Source organism: Tetrao urogallus (assembly GCF_951394365.1).
Source record: "Tetrao urogallus genome assembly, chromosome: 1".
Classification (NCBI taxonomy): domain Eukaryota; kingdom Metazoa; phylum Chordata; class Aves; order Galliformes; family Phasianidae; genus Tetrao; species Tetrao urogallus.
In genome coordinates this window covers 87,422,647-87,442,301 of record NC_136813.1, presented here as the reverse complement: position 1 = coordinate 87,442,301, position 19,655 = coordinate 87,422,647, and positions in this window count along the sequence as shown.

Here is a 19,655-nt window from a genome sequence, read left to right as displayed (position 1 = left end):
TGCTGCTATATGGAATAGGTGGGGTTAAGCTGCCCGCCCGTTTGAATCTTTAATTCTTATTTATGTAAGAATTGGCTGCCACATGACTCCAGGAATGGAGAAGAAAGTCGCCGTGGCCGCCCTGCATATTTCTGTACCCTAGGATCTCCAAGCTAGAGCCTGGAGCACAGAACTGGTGGGAGGAGCTGGGCTGAGCGCCCAGAAGTCTGCAGCTGGAAAGCCTCAACAGGCCGCCCCTCCTGTGACTTTCTAGTTTTTGGGTTCTTTTCTCAACAAACTTACACAGAGCTCATTTTCAGTTCAACAGCTTGCTCTGTTTGTACGTTCAAGGCACGGGGCTTTCTGAAGTTCTCTACGAGCTACGCTCCTGTTCCTGTCCTCCTTCACCCTACAGCGCCCACAGCCCAGCCACATTGCTGCAGCATTGCCACAGCTGCTAAACAAGGAAGAGGAGAAAGAGGAGGATGGACCCAAGTGTCAGGAAGCTTTTAAGAGCGTTTCTGGCATTTTGGTCATTCACCAGAAATTTGGCAGCACATCTACACCAGCTACAATTTTACCTTCGTTGGAGTTCACTGTTTCAGAATCCAGGACATTATCTAGGCCAGGGCACCGCTTCAAGTTATTAGTTTTACAGCCTGCTAGTAACTACAGAGAGCAATTTAAATAATTACATCCTTGCCACAAAAGAGCTGGAAAGCCAGGTGAAAGGCAGATGGGAAGGTGTGACCATGCTGCTGGAAAGCACTGGCACAGAAGCAGGTCAGAGACACCCATGGTGGAAAGATTCTCATGTTAGGCAGGCATCTCGCTTTGTGCCTGCTCCCAGCAGGTGTACTTCCCCAAATATCTCCTCCTGAGTACCAGCAGCAGCCAAGCTGATCACACTGAGCACACTGCCCGTGCAGCAGCCCCTGGTTCTTGTTCAGGATGTACACTTAGAGAAGGATCTCTGGGGTGCTCCTGGGTGGAGGGGACGCCCACAGATCACCTTCAGGCAGCAGTAATCTGCTTTCCTTGAGCCTTCCTCTCCCAGACATCTCCTGCAGCAGGGGGGATGGGTCAGAGCCACCTGCATGGCCGAGGTCACCCACACCATGCCTGTGGGCAGCACGCCTGCCAGCCGCAGAGCGCCCGGGGGGAAATGATGAGGGTTTACTCTGAAGAGTTCTGTTTAGGGCAGTGTTAGTCATCTGCTGTGGTTGTGATTCAGGACCAAAGTTAGCTGACCAAATTCCCTATATAGTCAAGAACAAGACCAAGAAAGGCGGGGGTGTGATCCAAAGTGCCTACGATACACTCCTAAAGTAAAACAGCATCAATGCTGCCATTGTATACCAGAGAGGTATTTTCATTTTGGCTGTATTGAATTTTCTGTGGAATCTGCAAAATCTTTTAATACTTCATCAAAGCGGTTCTCCTTTTTTTTGCAACTGGCTGGAGGTATCACACATGCCTTGCTGGTATGCACTCATCGCCAACAAGCAGCACCACTTTGTCTGCACTTCCCAGGTGTTGGTATGTTTTGTGCAGAACCAACCCAAATCAGTCCAGGAACAGCACTGCTCTTCACTGCTTACAAAGCAGGGCTGCCAAAGAGGGCTGCAAGGCAGATCACAAAGAGGACCATTTAAATGGCCTTAGAAATCCCCAAATACGCAGAAGTGAAAGAAATGAAGTGAGGGTAGAGACAGAGGCACAAGATCTCTGTGCGAGTTCAGGTCATGGTGAATTATAGGGACGAGGGAAGCCCTGAGCAGCTACAGTTGCTACACAGGTGACAGGCGCAGGAGTCCTGGGAGACAAATGCATCTGAGAGATAATAAGAGTTGGGATCAGTGAAACACAAATGACAGAGTAACTGAACCATAAATACATCTGCAGGGACACAGGTCATTTACCACCAGCTGTCAAGGAACTGCGTAAGAAAGCGTTACTATCTTTGGTTATCCATCGTCTGTGGAGGCAGAGAAAATGATGCAGCGATGCGGCAGAGCTAGAAAAGAAAAGTAAACATCACAGAAGGTTCATCCATCAGGGAGGAAGGGGCACACTGCAGCCTAACATTAATACTGGCAAACAACAAGCTGTTCAATTCCTGAGCATTTCTGAAGTTACAGAGCACAACCAAAACTCTGCTGCCGGTTTTCTTATCAGTTTTCCTAATTCTCTTCTTTCCCCCTTTATCAATCATTTCTCTTCAGACTGCAGATTCTGGTTCCTTATTCCTCCCCCCTTCTCTTAAGCTTGCTTCCTGCTAGTTGAAGATGTTTGTATCTAACAGCTTACCCAGTGCCACCTCGATTTTCTATCTTTGGAAAAAACAATCCTGTATCTACTTCCAAGCACGTTTTCATGCCTTGAAGTGATGCAGTTTTCCAGTCAGCATCCATCAATTGTTCTTAAGCAGTTCACTGTGAGTACTTGTTATTGGCAATTAAGCTGTGTTGGTTGCATAAAACTGCATGCCATTGTTTCCATTTCCTGACTGGCAGACAAGGCAAATAAGTTCAGTGCTAATATTAACACTGTGTGATTTGCCATTTGCTGCTGCAAGTACTTGTACCTGGAGCTTTGAACTAATCACTCTGCGCCACTATGATAATTCACTCCAGCTGACTTAATGGGTGTGATGGGCACAAGCAAACGGAAGGCAAGAATGGTTCAGCAAATTTCCTTAACTACATGCAGAGATATTTTGGGTGCTCCTGCATGGAGCCAGGAGTTGGACTAGATGATCCTTACAGGTTCCTTCCAACTTGGGATATTCTATGATTCCTTGATTCTATGATAATAGCAGATATTTATGGTAATATTATTCTCCATCATTACTGTTAGCCTGCTTTCTTATATCTGAGTTCCTTTCCTACTCTTTCTTTTCTTTGTACAGCTTCATTTCACAGCCATTGCTCTTTCTGCTCTTACCCATAAATCTTCTCTGTCCACCCCTCTACTTAGTGAGTCTTTCTCTGCTCCAAGAAACAATTTAACCTTGGCAACCCTTTAAGCAAATTTTCTCTATTATGTACTCTGCTATTACATGAAATACCATTTTCACTTTGGCAAAGTTTGTTTTAAATAGGACTTGTTTTTTCCCTTGGGATTCATTTTGCATGCTTTTTACTGAATCATTTTAACACCTTGTGAAATGCCTCAGTTAAAAATTCTCCCAAAAACAGAACAGCCACCACATTAATAAAACCATAGGCTGACAGGAATGCCAACTGCTACTAACAGAACAACAGCAAACCTGTTGGTCCATCCATGCTCCTCCTGCACAGACTGGGGCAGGGCAAAAAGGACTCAGGAGCTCCTGGCTGCCTGCACGGTGGGCTCATCACCCTCCCTCAGCCCAGCAGAAGCAGTAGTACTGAGCCTTCACTGACTAGGAGCTGCTTATTTGATGTGTCCACACCTATGACCATTTCATCCTTTTCCCAAATGCGGAGGGTGATTTTAAGAATGGAGCATTACTCTGAAGGAAATGTCTCTTTTTTCTTAGGGGAAGAGGTGGGGTTTGCAGAATGAATGCCCTTCAGATAAACGTCAGCTTCATGAGCTGTGATCAGGCTTCACGTACTTTCCTGGCATGCCCCACCCCAGGATTCCACCTTCTGCCCAAGCAACAAGTGGGAGCTTGTGGCGTACCCATCTTCGTTCAGGTGCGACGCTCTCAAAATAAACTCTGTGAGGCAAACACGCCTCTGGTGCTGCTCCATCAAAGCAGAAGGATCTGCACACACACCGGGAAAAAACTGCATTGCAAAATACTCAACGCTGACACACAGGTATGAGAATACACATCTGCAAAAGGAAATGAAATAAAATCTAAGATACACAACAGTGGTTATCTCCCTGTTCATTCAGCCATGCTCCTACCCAATTTTCTAGCAATTCATTTACGAATAAAACTCCATGCAGACTCACACAATGGCTGAGGCTGAAAGGGTTCTCTGGGTCCACCTGGCTCAACCCCAGCTCCAGCAGGGACACCAAGAGCAGAGTGCCCAGGCCCACATCCAGTTGGGTTTTGAAGGTCTCCAAGGAGGAGACTACATCCTCTGGGCAGCCTATGCCAGGGCTCTGTCACACTGGCAAGGCAAATGTGTTAAAATGAGTCTGCTTTAAGTACAGTTTTCGTATTCCCGCTGCCACAATCACATCACATAGTGTCTGGGGATACAGTATGATCTCTTTATATCTTTTATGGTCTCTTACAGTGGCAAATGCACAGAGATATGTAATAGACCAAATAATAGAAATCAGGAACTTGAGACAGTAATGCAATTCCCCCAACATCAGGAACAGCCTGGGCACTTCAGAAAATGCAAATCTGCCTTGTGATCCTGCAGGCAGGCAGCTGATCAATGAATGGGGAGCCAGGCAAGGGTTTGTAAGCCTGCACTGAAATTTCCAGTTCAACCACAGCTTCCTGCATGACCTTAATCTAGTCACTTAATTAATCCTGTAGATCTGTTTACAGTTGGTAACACGAGAACACATGCTTTCCCTATCAGAGGGTGATTATGAGAGTAAAATCCCTTAATTGCTGTAAGGATGAGAGGTTTTGAGGGCTCTGGCAGGGCTGTAAGACTGATTTCACCCTGCATCTGCAAGTACAGCTCAAACAGGATCTTGGCCAGGCAGAACCACCCATTTTGGGGCAGTTGGATGCTGTTTTCATTGGAGCTGCCATGGGTTTAGAGGTGACCTTACACCCCACCTCTTCATCACTCTTCCTAAATCAGCATAGCTGCGCCTATGCAGACACTTGGTTGAAGGAGAGCTATGGAGCTACAGTCTTACAATTAACAGTTTAATGATTAGTTAAACTGTTGCGCCACCTATGTTTGGGCAAGCTCAGTGTTACTACGCTTAGTCACTCAGATGGGCAGTGAGAGGTTCAAATGGGCAGTGAGGTACTTTTCAGCAAAGTACAGGGTCTCAGCCACCGGCTTGCAGCAACGAGAGCTCTGCAGACTGAGGCAGGTTTATGGCAGCATCCTAGTATTTCAGCTGCGTTCTCATTTGGGTTGGCAAACTTGCAAGTCCCCATTGACCCTGTGATGTTCTTTTAGTTGCCAGGATCAAAACCAGGGAAGGTCCAAGAGGCTCCATGCTTGGCTGTCTTCAAGGGATAAACAGAACAGAGCAAAGAAGGCTGAGAGAGTTCCAGCTGCAGTAGGCAGAAGAATCAGCTCCTCATTCCTCAAGAACAACAGACAGTCCTTTTTTTTAATTTCTTTTTAATTCTCTCTTCCCCCCCAAACTACTTCCCTTTTCAGCACTTGCTTTTTAAAGTACTGTGGTTTCATGCTCCAATTCCTGAAGTGCCAGGGTTGCACCACCAGGAATCCCTATGTTAGAAGTCCTCGTCCTTATTGCCCCCTCTCCTCCCTTCTGAACCGATTATCACTGCAGTAAAGCTATGTTGGAGATAATGGAATCATTGCCATCGGCAGAGGGACATAATGTCCTTCCTCCAGGATGATCTGGGAGGAAAAGAGTTTCAGAATGGGCATTTTGGATATTCTCTTCTTATGAAATCTTTCCTCTGGATTTTCACCCTAAAGACAGATGGCTCAGATCATGGTAGCTGTCACTACCTCTTTTTAAACGTGCGCAGGGTCTCTGACAGGCACACGCCACACGACCACCTCAGCACTCTCAGCAATAAAGCTTTTTGAGGCAAACCAAGGGTTCTGTACGTACCCAGAAGCACTTGTAAACCCTGTCCATGCAACTAGCTACCATTTTACTTTCATATGAGCAGACCGAGTGCAAACCTGGCTCTCAATTCAGCAATTTTTTGCTTTGCTCCCGTTGTTCTTCCCTCATTGCTTTCCTGTGCACCTGTCCCAAAGGAGGGCACACACACCCACTCACACAGCGCCAGCACCTCCTAGGGCTGTGCATGGAGCTCTTGTTTACAACCACAAAAGCCATGGCCCCTCCCTATCACCCAACAGTGACAACATGGTGCATGGTGACAAAAATAAAGGAGAACAAAGTGTAAAACAAATTTGCTTTGGTTTGCTCACTATTTCAGAACAGCTATTCACCAGTTGGTCCAAAACAGGCATCTCTTAGAAGAGCTGGTAGGGCAAACAGAAGCAGTCAGCCTTCCCTCTCCTCCAAGAAGAACAGTGAACTTTCCTCTCTCATTCCTGTTGCAGATCCTTGATTCCCAGGCACTTTTGCAAGTGCTTTTTCAGGAGAGTTGTTTGATCTCACTCCTGCTTCTTTCTCCTTGCCCCGTTGGTTTGGACAGCCACCTAGGCTGCAGTGGGTCATGCAAATCCTCTCACAGATTGTAGCAATGTCTCTGCTTTGCAAGCAATAGCCTCTGGATGTAGCATGGGGAGCATTTGGGTCCATTGAGCAATATAATCCCTAGACTACATGTGGACAGAATCTGTGGTGGCTCCCATGTGGGGGCTCTGCTCCATCCCTCTGGCCCCAAGTAAGGTGAGCTCCAGGTGCTCCAAGAAAACAGAAGCTGCTTTGGATGTTTGCAAGACAAAAAGCTTCAAATTTCATCCTTAATGGATCCAGCCTCATCATTATGCTCAGCTCTCTATATTATAGGTGCCAGCCAAAGGAGTACCCTCCAACTGAGAGCTGGAGTTGTAACCAAGGCAGATTTTCCCAGAGGTCCAGACAGCAGTGAGATGTCCAACACTCAGCAACTTTCAGCTCTGCCCATTACTCAAACGCGGCCCATTTCAAAGCACATTTCAAAGAAGGCTATCGTCCTGGAAAGGTGCTGAGTTGTTACAACTATCTGAAGATGGTTGCAGGGAGTGGAGCAGGGCAGGGAGTTTGCAATCCATTAATGACTCCAGAATCACCCAGCAGCAACACATCCCAGGGAGTTTGGGAGATATACGAGCTGCTTGTGAAAACTATTTTATTGTAAACAGCGTTAAAGGCATCCTTTAAACTGCCCCTCCTTGTCAGGTTTTATTTGCAATTCATTTCTGTCACACCTCAGGTCAAGCTACTGTGGATCTTGCAGTGAATTTTTTAAAAACGTGTTTGCGTTTAATTGGTTTCTCAAAGATTATTTTGAATCCTATGTACATCCAGCGAGTGGCTCTGGGTTCTCTTCCAAGTTGGCCACCACAGCAAAATGTGAAACTTAACAGCGCTTTGTTTCATGCTACTGCAATTGCTAAAGGACCACTGCCACACACTGGCAAAATTGGAAATCTATATTTTCCTAACATCCTGCTGACTTTTTTTTTATCCATCGTCTTTTCTTCCCAAACACTTGCATGGAAACAAAATTTCTCTTTTCCCACCAGATTTCTCTCCCAGATTTCTCTCAGCTATTCTCCATCAGACTTGTTCTCCAGACCCTTCACAGCTTCATTGTCTTTCTCTGGACACACTCCAGAGTCTCAATGACTTTCTTGTGGTGAGAGGCCCAAAACTGAACACAGCACTCAAGGTGCAGCCTCACTATTGCTGAGTACAGAGAGACGATCGCTTTCCCACTCCTGGTTGCACTATTTCCAATACAAGCCAGGATGCCATTGGCCTTCTTGGCCACCTGGACACACTGCTGGCTTGTGTTCAGCCAGCTGTCAGCTAACACTCCCAGATTCTTTTCCTCTGCACAGCTTTCCAGCCACTCTGCCTCAAGCCTGTAGTGATGCATGGGGTTGCTGTGACCAAAGAGCAGGACCCAACACTGGGTCTTGTTGAACTTCATCCCATTGGCCTCAGCCCAGCTATCCAGTTATGGGAGGAATGGCGGGGCCAGCGGGCCACAGGAGAGGGCTGATCACAGCATAATGAGCCAAGCACACAAACATTCTTTCAGTAAATTGGCAATGGATGGGAAATTCCTAAGAGGAGCACTGACTGCAGTGGGGCTCTGTATTTGTGGAGCTCTCTGGGTGAGCAGATGAGGGCTTTCCATGTCTCTTCAGACCCTGAGAAAGTCCTGGTGCTGTACCTCAAGGACAGCCCCAGTTCAAGGATAGCTTGCTCCAGAAATCTCCTCCAGGCTTTCAGTGCTTTCTCTGCACAACTGTTGCTGAGAATGTGATTAAACTTGTGAGAATTGCGATTAAACTTGAAAGAGACATTAACAAGGCTGGCAAGAATAACATCACTCAAGCTTTGGGTTCAGCTGGTGCCAACACTTCTCAGGCATTAGAGAAGGCCAAATCCCGCAGCAATTATTTGCCCTGATGGGTGGGGCTGGGGTTTCTCTTCAGCAGCCCAGCTCCATCATTTCATTCTTCTTCCAGATGAGTGCTAGCAGAGACACTGCAGCCTAACATACAGATCTGAAGAGAGAATTCTGCTATTTTATTAGCTCTGGCAAATGATTTATAATCATGATTACAGAAGTTCATTTAAATTGCTTTTCTTGTTATGCTGGGATTTGTCTTTACAGAATTTTTTGCTCTATCAGTTTTTTAGTCAGACTTTTTCCTTCTCTGAAATTCATGACCTTTCTTCTTGCTAGTAAGAGTTCTTCAGAGCTGTCTGCTGGGTGCTGCAGCAAAAGTTTGGTTGAAACCTAGTGGAAGTTAGTAGGACTGCAATGGAATAGAGAAGCATTTTGAAATATTAACAGTTTGGCTTCTATTTTGAAACACCTTTAGTTGTGTTCTGTAGTAATCCTGGAATCATTTTTGTTATCCACCGACAGCCTACTTGCAGCTTACATCACTGGTTAGTCCTGCTCGGGAGATACTTCATCTGATTTTTAAAAGCATTTACAAGCTATCGGGTTCCTCATATTCTCTACCAACACTGCTCAAACAGAATTGCTTAGAGCGGTGCCTGCTTTTCAGACAGAAGATGTTTCTTCTTCTATTGTTGAACATCAGCAACTATTCAAGGATGTTGTTGACAAGGAGAAAAGCTGATTGGAAGATCAGTTTCATAAGACGTTGTTATGCCCCAAGAACTCCAGCTCAGCAGAGCCAGAGTCATCTCATCAATTCCTGTCTTCTGCTTCACTACAAAATCCATTTTGTTGCAGATGGAATGACACCTAAAAAAAAAAAAAAAAAAAAAAAAAAAAAAAAAAAAAAAAAAAGAGGTACTGCTTCATTAATTACTCCTAAAGCTTTGCAACACTGGGATTTAGTTTGACTATAAAGTCTCTGCTACCAACATGTTTCAGCCTTCCTTTTTCTTAACATTTCTCACCTCAAATGCCCCAGCTCTGCTGACTTGCAACTCACCTGCCACTACTCCTTCGAAAACACATCCCCCAAACTGAAGCTGATGCCGTAGGACATGCTAAATGGTTGTTGTTGTTCTTGCAACATTGTAATGACAGCAAAAACCTTAATATAGAATCAACCCTTCAAGCATACAAAAGATTTTCTTTTGTACATCTTATATCACTCACCATGCCTGCAATATATATTGGCAAAGCATTTTTGCCAGTGTGCACTGCCTGCATGAACAGGGTTGGATGGTGCAGTTATTCAGGCAGAACTTTTACATCTAAACATTGTCCAAAATGCTTAGCCCCCATAATTACTTGGTAGAGGCAACAGAGCTTTGTGTGTCTGAATTATGGGAGTGGGTGCATCAGAAACAGGTCAAGAATGGAGGCTGCTTCTCTCCTCTGAATTTATTGATTTCAAGTGGGCACTCAAAATTTTTTCTGCAGCATTCATTAAGAAAACTAGCACTTCTTTGCTGAAAACTGTAATTTTCCTACTTGATTTTTTCCTCTTTTATTGGAAAGGTGGAGGTGAAAAGAAGCAAGTTTTTTTTTTTCTGAAATGAAGAGCCTTCAGGTCTTATTCCAAGTGTCAAACACTCTCTGTGAGCCTTTAAAAGGAGAGGCTGCTGCATACTTTTTCACTACACCTTGTTTGTACCATGATTTCTAGTTCACTCTCCTTTTGTAGTAAGTGTTCCTTATTTGGTTTTAGAATAATTTTAGTTGAAAATTCTTTATACGATTCTTTCTCAGAATTGTATAATAACAGAATGGTTTGGGTTGGAAGGCTCCTTAAAGACCTTCTGATTCCAACCTTCTATATTCCAGGGATACTTTGTGCTAGATAAAGCTGCCCAGGGGCCCATCTAACCTGTCCATGAACACCTCCAGTTATGAGACATCCACAGCTTCTCTCTTCCTGGGTAACTTGCCTTAGCATCCTGAGTAAAGAATTTCCTCCTGATGTCTAATCTAAACCCACTGTCTTTTCTTTCACTTCTCATCAGCTTTTGATACAACAGAACTGGCTGCTTAATGATTAATTAGATCAGCCTCGCAATTCAAATAATTAGATACAAGGTACTTACTTTAGAAACTCTTTTAACTTCAGCAGTCAAGAGATCAGTGAGCAGTTAGCCATGGTGCATCAATGTAATGGGGCCCAATTTCCTTTAGTAGCTCATTTAGTGCAGCCAGGATGACGGCGAGAGACGTCCATAAGACCCAAAGGTCTTTGCCCTCAAAACACTCTCAGACCAAGAGCAAACAGCCTGACTGGAAGAAGTGGTGAGCCTGTCCATACTTTCCTTGATCTGGGAGAGATGGCAATTCACTGTATCACTACACCAGCGAGGACATGTGGTGTCTGAAGTTTTTTGATAAGAAGAATGTCAGTGTGTCTGAGCAGCCTTCTGCTTCGGGTTTTTCAGGTGACATTCACTGGGAAAGATTTTCAATACTTATCCACCTGCCAAAATTCTTTTTTCTCCAAAGATTCTTTTTGCAGGCAAAGAGACCCAATGTACGCCTTCCTAGTGGCTTTACTCCTTGGGTTCTGTTGCTGCCATTTTCTGTATTTCTCAATAAAGTGGTCCAAATTTACAAGCACTGATGGATGGGTGCCTGCCAAAGATGACCCTCAGCTTTTCACAAACATATAAAATTCCAAAGACTGCAATATGCTGTTGGGGAAGCCACTCAGTATACAGGGTGGAGGAAGAGGTTGTCCTCATGGTTGAGCATCCTCTTCCCAACACTTGCCACTGTCTTGTGCTGCCTCTGTTCTCCGCGTGCCCTTTTTGTAGTTTTATCCTCTTACGGCAACCACTTTTCCTACAAAGCTCAGAAATTCTCATCTGTATATTCAGAAGGTACTAAAATGCCAAATAACAGATGATTGGAGCTACATGCTGTGCTAACACCATGCCATCAGCATATCCTGAGGCATTTTTATAGATGAATTTGAATCTACTATATCAAAAGTTGTTTGAAGCAGAAAGTACACTCCCCCTTACTTCTCACCCCAGCACCAAACACAATATGAGCTTTTGTACCTGAGGGCCATGCAGAACACAGGAGCTCTCGCCTCCTGGTTTTGCATCCGGCTTTCCATACCCCACAGTAGAAGAGGCCCCAGAGTTGGCTGCAGCTCTGGTAGCTTGGCCAGAGTGTCCTGGTATGTTTTTCAGCTCTGCATCTTCTCTCTGTCCTTTGTGGCCTCACTCCAGCTAGAGCAGGAATGCAATCCCCCTAGGACAGAAACTAACGGGTCGATGCTAGCCTCATTCAAGTCTTCATTCATGCAAGCCATTCACTCATGCAAGCCTTCATTCAAAGGAGACTGTCTCCTTGAGAGAGAAGGTATTTGCATAAAGCTCTTCTTGGGAGCTTTATTACTTTTTACTTTTTGATGCTTTGAGATGCAGTTTTTTAGAGGACAGTGTGAATGTGAGACCATCTTTCATGCTGGCATGATGTTGTGCAATGTTTGGCGGAGCTGCTTGCTCTTATTAGCCTGCTATTTGTAACTTATATGCAGAAGTGAGCCCTCCATAGCCAAACTCAAAAGAAAAATATTATTCTCTGGAAACAGAGACATTCTTTGGACTTTATGTCTGCTTACAGCAGACAGATCAAATGCATAAATTAGAAGGGTAGGTAGAGATTCTGAAGAGTTTAAGCCAGCCAGGGATCTGGCACACTATGTACATCTACTAGGGATAGGGTATTTTGTTTTTATTTTTATGGGAAACATTACTTCTTCATGTCTGACTTTTGCAGTTCCAGTAAAATATACAGTTGCATGTGAAGACCATGACACCCCTCTGTGTTGACTGGCTCCCTGGTACAAGACCTTGGAATTCAGATGGCAGAGGAGAAATCCTGGATCAGGACTGAGAGCTGAATGAAAGCACAGCTAGCAGCACAGCTAAAATCTATCTGGAAGATTTAAATGCTGTAGATAGGAAGTTTGTCTCCAAAAGACACTCATGGGTCTTTATCTGAAGGCAGTATCATTAGAGGTGGTAGCAATGGAGGGCCATCTGGGGTTTTTGCCCTCTTCTGCTAGCATAAACTTATTTTCTGCCCTCAGGTACCCCAGAGGAAAAGCCAGGGCTGGAGGCTGGCCAATGAATATTGCTTTCATCATTGGTGCTCTCCAGACTGGTGAGAGCATGCCGAGCAGCCCAGGTCCCTGTGCTGGGAGCCAGCCGTGCTTCCACTCACAGCCACAGGCTAAATGGAAACCAGACGGGAACTTCTCCAGCCCCACAGGGCTCGCCTTCCACAGGGTCTGCTATTAATTAAGACTGAAGGGGAGGTTTTGAATAACTCCTTTGTGGAACAGAATACAGAATACACACAGTCCAAACCCAGCTGACAAACACAACAAAACTGACTTCATGGTTTCTTATGAGAAAACCGTTAATGGCTGGAGAAATGAAGAAACACTTTGTTCAAGTCACTAGTGTGAATGCAGCATATTCAGATTACAAAGCCATCCTGCCCTGCTATAATAAATATCATATAGCTTTATCCATGGGTAACCAGGTATATAAAAGCCAGTAATAACACATTAGGTTTCAACTTAGCATACAGTACCTACTATTACGTTTTCCCAGAGCTCACTCACAGAGTCAGTGCTTCAACACCATCCAGTGCTTCCAACTCAGCAAACATCAACAGGGAGGTCATCCGATACCCACACAGGCCTGACTGACCTTCAGCTCTTTGTTCCTGCCCTCCTCTTGTGTCAGCTCACAAGGGAGAAGGAGGCTAAGCGCTAAAAAGGTTTAATAAATAAAAATCTCCTCTACCTCTGTGGCACGTCATCTTCTTTTCCAATTCGATGTACATTAGAGCTGATGATGAACAGTGATAGATTGCTCAGTCAGGAGGGAAGAAGTAGGAAAAAAAAAGATTGTATTCAGGGAAATATTTAGAGCCTCTAGACCATATTCTGGGTGAATTTTGATGGTGTTGCTATGTACCCGGTCAGAACAAAGGCTGGAGCAAACTCCTCTCCCTCTACAGGCTGCAAAAGCTGTATTCACCACGTTTTACTTACTGCCAGCACTCAAAAGCATCTCAGAGGTGTCCAAACCCGGTTCTTTCAAAGACTCAAAGAAACATTAAGGTTGGAAAAGACCACTAAGATCATCTAGTCCAACTGTCCACCTACCACCCATAATGCTAAACCACATCCCTTAGTGCCTCATTCACACAGTTCTTGAACACTTCCAGGGTTGGTGACTCCACCATCTCCCCAGGCAGCCTCTTCCAATGCATCAACACTCCTTTTGAGAATAATTTTTTTCTAATATCCAGCCTGAACCTCCCCTAGCACAACTTGAGACAATGCCCTCTTGTTCTATTGCTGTAACCTGGGAGAAGAGGCCAACCCCCACCTCGTCCCCACCTCCTTCCAGGTGGTTGTAAAGAGAGATAAGATTTCCCCTGAGCTTCCTCTTCCCCAGATTGAGCAATCCCAGTTCCCTCAGCTAATCCTTACAAGACCTGTTTCCTACTGTGGATATCTCTTGCATAGGCTTGTTAGGCACTCTCCATGATGCTTGTGAACCTGGCAGCACTGTTGCACTCAGGGCCACCCTTAAGTCAATTTATGAAGCGTAGATCCAGCAGGTCCCAGTTTGGTCTCGTGCCATATTCTCCCTTTAGGCATTAGAACGTGAATCCCCTGAAGTCAGCAAACATCTTTCTGTTCGCACCAAACTCTCAGCTCTGTCTGGAGGTTCCTCTCCTACACAGCAGGTGAGTGAGTTGGAGGTAAGACTGCAAAACGCATTGCTCTTTGACATCCGATCTAACCTGGGAACCCGAGCAACTTGTGGAAAAAGGCTGCCACTATGCCAAGTCAGCATTACATTCATTACAAATCAGGATATTTTTCTGTAATATAAATACTAACATTCAGAAACAGTAATTTTTAAACTTTTGTCACAATCCCAAAAAGAAATTCAAATCAACACACAGTACACATTAGGTTTCCAGAAAAACAGTGCCTTATTTTCTCCATGATTTTGTAGCAGTTATAATTGACTGTCCATGTTTTTCTCCATCATTCTGAATATTTTCATGCATCAAAGCATGCCAAGTGGAATAAGAAATAATGTTTTACTGCCAGAACGCAAAAGGAACTGCAAAATAAATAAAAAAATTCCTGCTTCTACCTAATGGACAATGGATGTCTCATTTCACCTTTACCAGTTCTCAGAAGCCTGAAATAATCAACTGCTGAGGTATTCAAATTCAACAACAGTTCCTATGGGCTGTATTTCAAACTACTTAATCACTCCACAACAAATCCTCTTACACAACTGTTATCCAGCAACTTCAAACATGAGATTGGTCCTACCTCTTCACCTTGTCCTGTAATGTTACAAGGCTAAGTGTTCTCAGGCCATGAATAAGATGTTTGAACCATTATTGGGGTAAAGAAGATGTAACCTTAACCATGCATCATAAGTTTTCCAGTCACAAAAAAAAAAAAAAAAAAAAAAAAAAAAAAAGGCTCAGCATCTCAGATTTGTCCTACTGAGATCAGGAGATCTCACATCAGATCCACCACTGTTGCTGCAGTTCAGTACTCACCTGCCCACAGGGCTCTGCACTCTTTTGTAATGGGTGCATAGAGATCTTCATACCTGCTAGAAAGCAGCTTCTCCTCTCTCTTGTTTCAAATGTGTGATCATAAAGTCCGTGGTTTATACTCAGGTACAAATCAGCTCCTGCTCTCCACCATGAGGTGTTATAGAGACAAGGATCTTTTTTACAGACACACGGATCTCAAAAACAACTGCGAATGCTAAAACAGGGCTTTTCATCTTTGCATTTTCAATGCTCTTCTTTTGTGGCTTCTCAGACTCTTCTGCTAAGAGACCATACAGTTTTATTCAAAAAGATGACCTGGACAATATGAGTGGGGATCACTGCAGAGAATTGAAAGACCTGATTTTTTTTTTCACCAAAAATCACTACAATATTATTTGGTACACAGGTGTCCTTAGAAAGACTTCCGACTACTAGCCCTTTGTGATTTCTGGCATCTAGAAATATTAGAGATGAAGTCAAGTTTCCTCTTCAGATAAGATCTTAACTTACAGGAAGAACAGGTCAGGGTAATCACCCAGACCAAAAAATCACATTTTCAAATGAACACAGGCACCCCTGATTTCCATTCTCCTCTTCTTGCTAATGCAGGCTTGGTCTTTAGGCCATTTAACATGGATAGGTACAGCTCCTATCTGTGCACGAAGTGGGACTGTGGAAGATCCACTGGCACCCCTCTAAATGCGTAACACTTTACTTCAGTGGCTTGCATCCTCAATCACTTGCTGAAGTTGCAATTAACTTAGAGTATGCATTTCCTCTTCCTAAGATTTCTCTTGTTTCTTCATAACTGACAGGGTATTCATCTTTCAACTACTGTCAGAGCTCCCCTTCTTCCTCTTAGTTATTTTGGGTCTCCATTTCACACCATGGCTTTCTGCTTTCACCTGTAGTGTGAAGCTATCTGTTCTTCCAATCTAGCTACTTCTTTAGGCTCTTCAGGAAACACTAAGGAACAGGTTGTTTCTTCTCACTCCACTTCAGCCAAACCACAGGCTTCTTTTTAAATATCCGCCCTGGTGACCACAACACCACAGGAGCTGTCTTTCCCCTGGCTCTGACCCCAGCTCCCTCTGAGTAGATCATCAAATCAGCCTAACCTACTGAATGCAAGGACATACTTACTCAGCAATTTTTTTTTTACCTTGCACTGTGATTCCTCGTACATGGTGTCAGTCAGTAGGACAAATGCAGCTTTGAGAAAGACCAAACAACCTTTCACATCTGCACGTTCAAAGCTTTCATTCTTTTCTGAATTGATCGTCTAGCTGGATTGCATGTTTGACAATCATCACAAAATATGCCAGGAGCTATATTGCTGCTTGTTTCTAAGTGACACCCATACATAGGATTTATCATTAAGTCTTCTTCCAACTGAAAGGATAAGCTGTGTTTGCTCTGTCCAAACTTCACAGAATAGAATTTCACTTTTGCCAAGAGAGACCATGGAGCAGTTTCCTTCAAAGAACTAACTGGGCACAGCCAGGAACGGATGGGAAAATATGGGTATGAATAGAAATTACGTCCTCCAATTACTACACTTACACTTACTGCACTGGACTTTTCTCTATAACATATTTCTTAAAATGTCAACCACTTCATTAGGAAGAAAATAATAAATATCACTTTGTCTGTATGTAAAACTCTATTTTTCCACTGAAGAGAGCATTTTTTTCTACAGCACATGTTCTCCACAAAACAAGATAATGAAATTGAGATGGGGAAGAACATAAAGTTAAAATGTGATAGGTAGAAAAAAGAGGGGAGAAAAAGAGAATTCTTTCTGTGATAAAGATATCACAAGACACTGCAACCTTTGCAAAAAACTAATAGCTGTAAACTGATCAATCATTTTACAAGGGTAGCTGTTGGATACTGAAACAACAAAGCATTTGTGGAGAAAAGTGGTAGATAAGGCCTGTTTTTTAAAGTCTTAGGTTTTGAGGTGATCAGCATAAGGTGCTGTAACAAAATTATGCTAAAAAAAGTGAAGAGGTAATTAGATGTTCCTGAAAACTAGTATATTTTCTAGAGTCTCAAACAAAAGATCACTTAACATTGTTATGTGGGTTCATTGAGGCCATTGTGACAGTCAAAGCTTTAGTCACCATATTGTTCTTTCTCCATTTGTCATGTTCTTCCTTTTAAACGTAGGCCTATGCGTAGATTTTGTCCAAAGCACTATCATAAATATTGTTTGCATTTCTATAAATGGAATGGTTTATTACAGCAGTTCTTGAGTGATTACAGCTCTGCACAAGAATTTTTCAATGTCAAAGGAAGAAGATTATTGAAATTCTGCTTGAAAGCCATTTCTATTGTACACAGAGTATAAAAAGAAGAAGCATGTGTTTTCTTAGCATTTTAATAATTTGATAGGTTATTAAAGTTTGGGTTTGAACACACAACAAAGTCTGTCCTTTGGAAGTCAAAAAAGCCCAAGTTTGTTAAGGAAATAGCTGATGAAACCCCCACTTCAAGAGAGATAACAAGGTTAAGAGAGGGTCCAGCTGTTCACCAGACCTTCTTATTCACTGTATGGACAAGACGGCTCTGTACCACCTGAAGAACCCAACTGCCCGTCCAGAAAGAGCAGCCAATCTCCAGACCATTGCAGATGGCTGTGGCAAACACCTCTAGGTGTTTAGGATTAGAGGTAATGACCTGAAGTTGCACTAGGAGAAGTGCAGGTTGGATATTAGTAGAAATTTCTTCTCAGGAGTGGTGAGGCAGTGGCACAGGCTGCCCAGGGAGGTGGTGCAGTCACTGTCCCTGGAGATGTTCAAGAGCTTTGTGGATGTGGCACTGAGGGACGTGAGCAGTGGTGACGGTGGGCTGATGATAGGACTAAATTACTTACATTTTCCAACCTTTATGAATCTGTGAATCTCTTCAACCTCTGCCTTCCAGTTCCAAAGAGAAGTTCCAAAACTCAACTGAGGAAGACCTTAAGCAATTAGATCTGGCTTCGCAGTTAATCATGCACAAATCTGAGGACACGGATGGAGGTCCCTTCACAGTCAAATTTCTTTGCTATTCCATGAAAACAACATATATTTTTTTTCCTATTGAATCAGTTAACATTTGGCCTTGATTCACAGAGACCTTCCATTGTGCTGAAATTACTATTTAGTTATTTACTTATTAGGCTTAATCAGCACTAGAAAAATGCCTCTCAATCTTACCTAAAAAAAGGAAGCATAGGACATTTGAAAATCATTGAGTTTCACTGAGCACCTGCTGTCTTATTATAATTGAGAGAGAACTGCATGTAACTCTAAAAATAGTAAGGGATTGAAGAAATCCCATAAGAAATCCTCTGTGTACAATTTCTGAAAAATACAGTCATTATCTGGCTAGAAACTCTGGCTGTCAGCTAAATGGATTTTGGGGACATACAGGAAGAAACAACTCAGAACTTACTCCTCTGAGTATCTAAAGAAGAAATTTCTACACCTTTGAGAGCTGAATCATACTGTGCTTTCATTTACAGAGTTCCTATTCACTCCAGCAGTCAAATATGCTCAGGAAGTGCACGCACAAAAAGAAAAGAACTTTTTCTAGACAGGCAAACAGCAGGATGAAAGGCAATTATTTGCAACTTTCCAGTAGAGCAGAGAGTTGGACCAAAGACCTTAATGAACACAAAACAGGACTTAAATCTTCTGCCATTATTTTGGTCTGACTGTTTTTCTAAGTGACCTTGCACCAGATATACACTGACAAATACATTATTTTGACCATTCTTCATAAATTAAGCACAATGCAACTCCTATTTCCACATGGAAATTACAGTGGATCAGATGTTGGTTTCTACCTGTCTGTAATGTGCTCCATATTGAATAAAACTCACATAATATCTGCAAAAGTAAAGAACCAAATCTCTCCTACGTGTTAAATGTAGGTAAATTGGTTTGGGTTTTAGCACAGCTAATCTCATTGCTTCTTCACTGTTTGGCAGACAGACTCCTTCTGAAGTACTCCTCAAAGCACCTCCTTTCAGCAGCCATCACCCTCCCTTTGCTTTGTCTCTTTCTGGGATTTCTAGGTACTTCATAAGCACAGACATCGTAGCAACAGACTGCAAAAGGCTTCAAGCATGAACGCCACGGGAAAGGAGAGACACAGGGCAGGCTGTAAGCCAGGGGAAAGGAGTTCATGCCTGAAGGCTTCTAGGCTTTACTCCTATTAGCTCTCTTTTTAATGACTGGCATTACTTCTCCACACTGTGCTTCTGGCACTGTTATGATGACATGATTATCTGTCACAACGCAAAGTGAAGCTGGAGATGCTGGTTCCAAGGGATGATCTGAACAGGGCTCAGTGCCAGCACACAGCCTGCCCTGTGCCCACACTGCCTGCCTGGGCAGAGGGAGAATAGCGTGGGTTTCCTCTGGGAAAAACTGCAGGTCTCCGGACTCGGAGAGAAACAGCTGCTCAGCAGTCAGGTTTGAAATGCTGTGTTTTACAGATTCAATCAAATCTGATTTTATAACATGTTCAGGGAGCAGAAATGTCATATACTGTGTTGCTGTACAGATTAAACCAATAGCAGAGGAAATTTTGCAGATTAAACTAGCAGAATAGTTAATCAATTTTGTTATCAATCTATAACACTAGATGATAAAATTTATTTACTAATCAGTTGTTTACATCCCTCACGATTTTTGAAGCAAAAATCTGTCTCTGGCTGTCCTCAGGGCTGTCACCGCATCAAGACCAAAGCATTAGGGTTGAGGAGTCCCAGTTCCCAAGCTAAGCCTGCTACTCCATTGCCTCCTAAACACCTTTTGCACCTCAGCTTTGCTCACCCCATCACTGA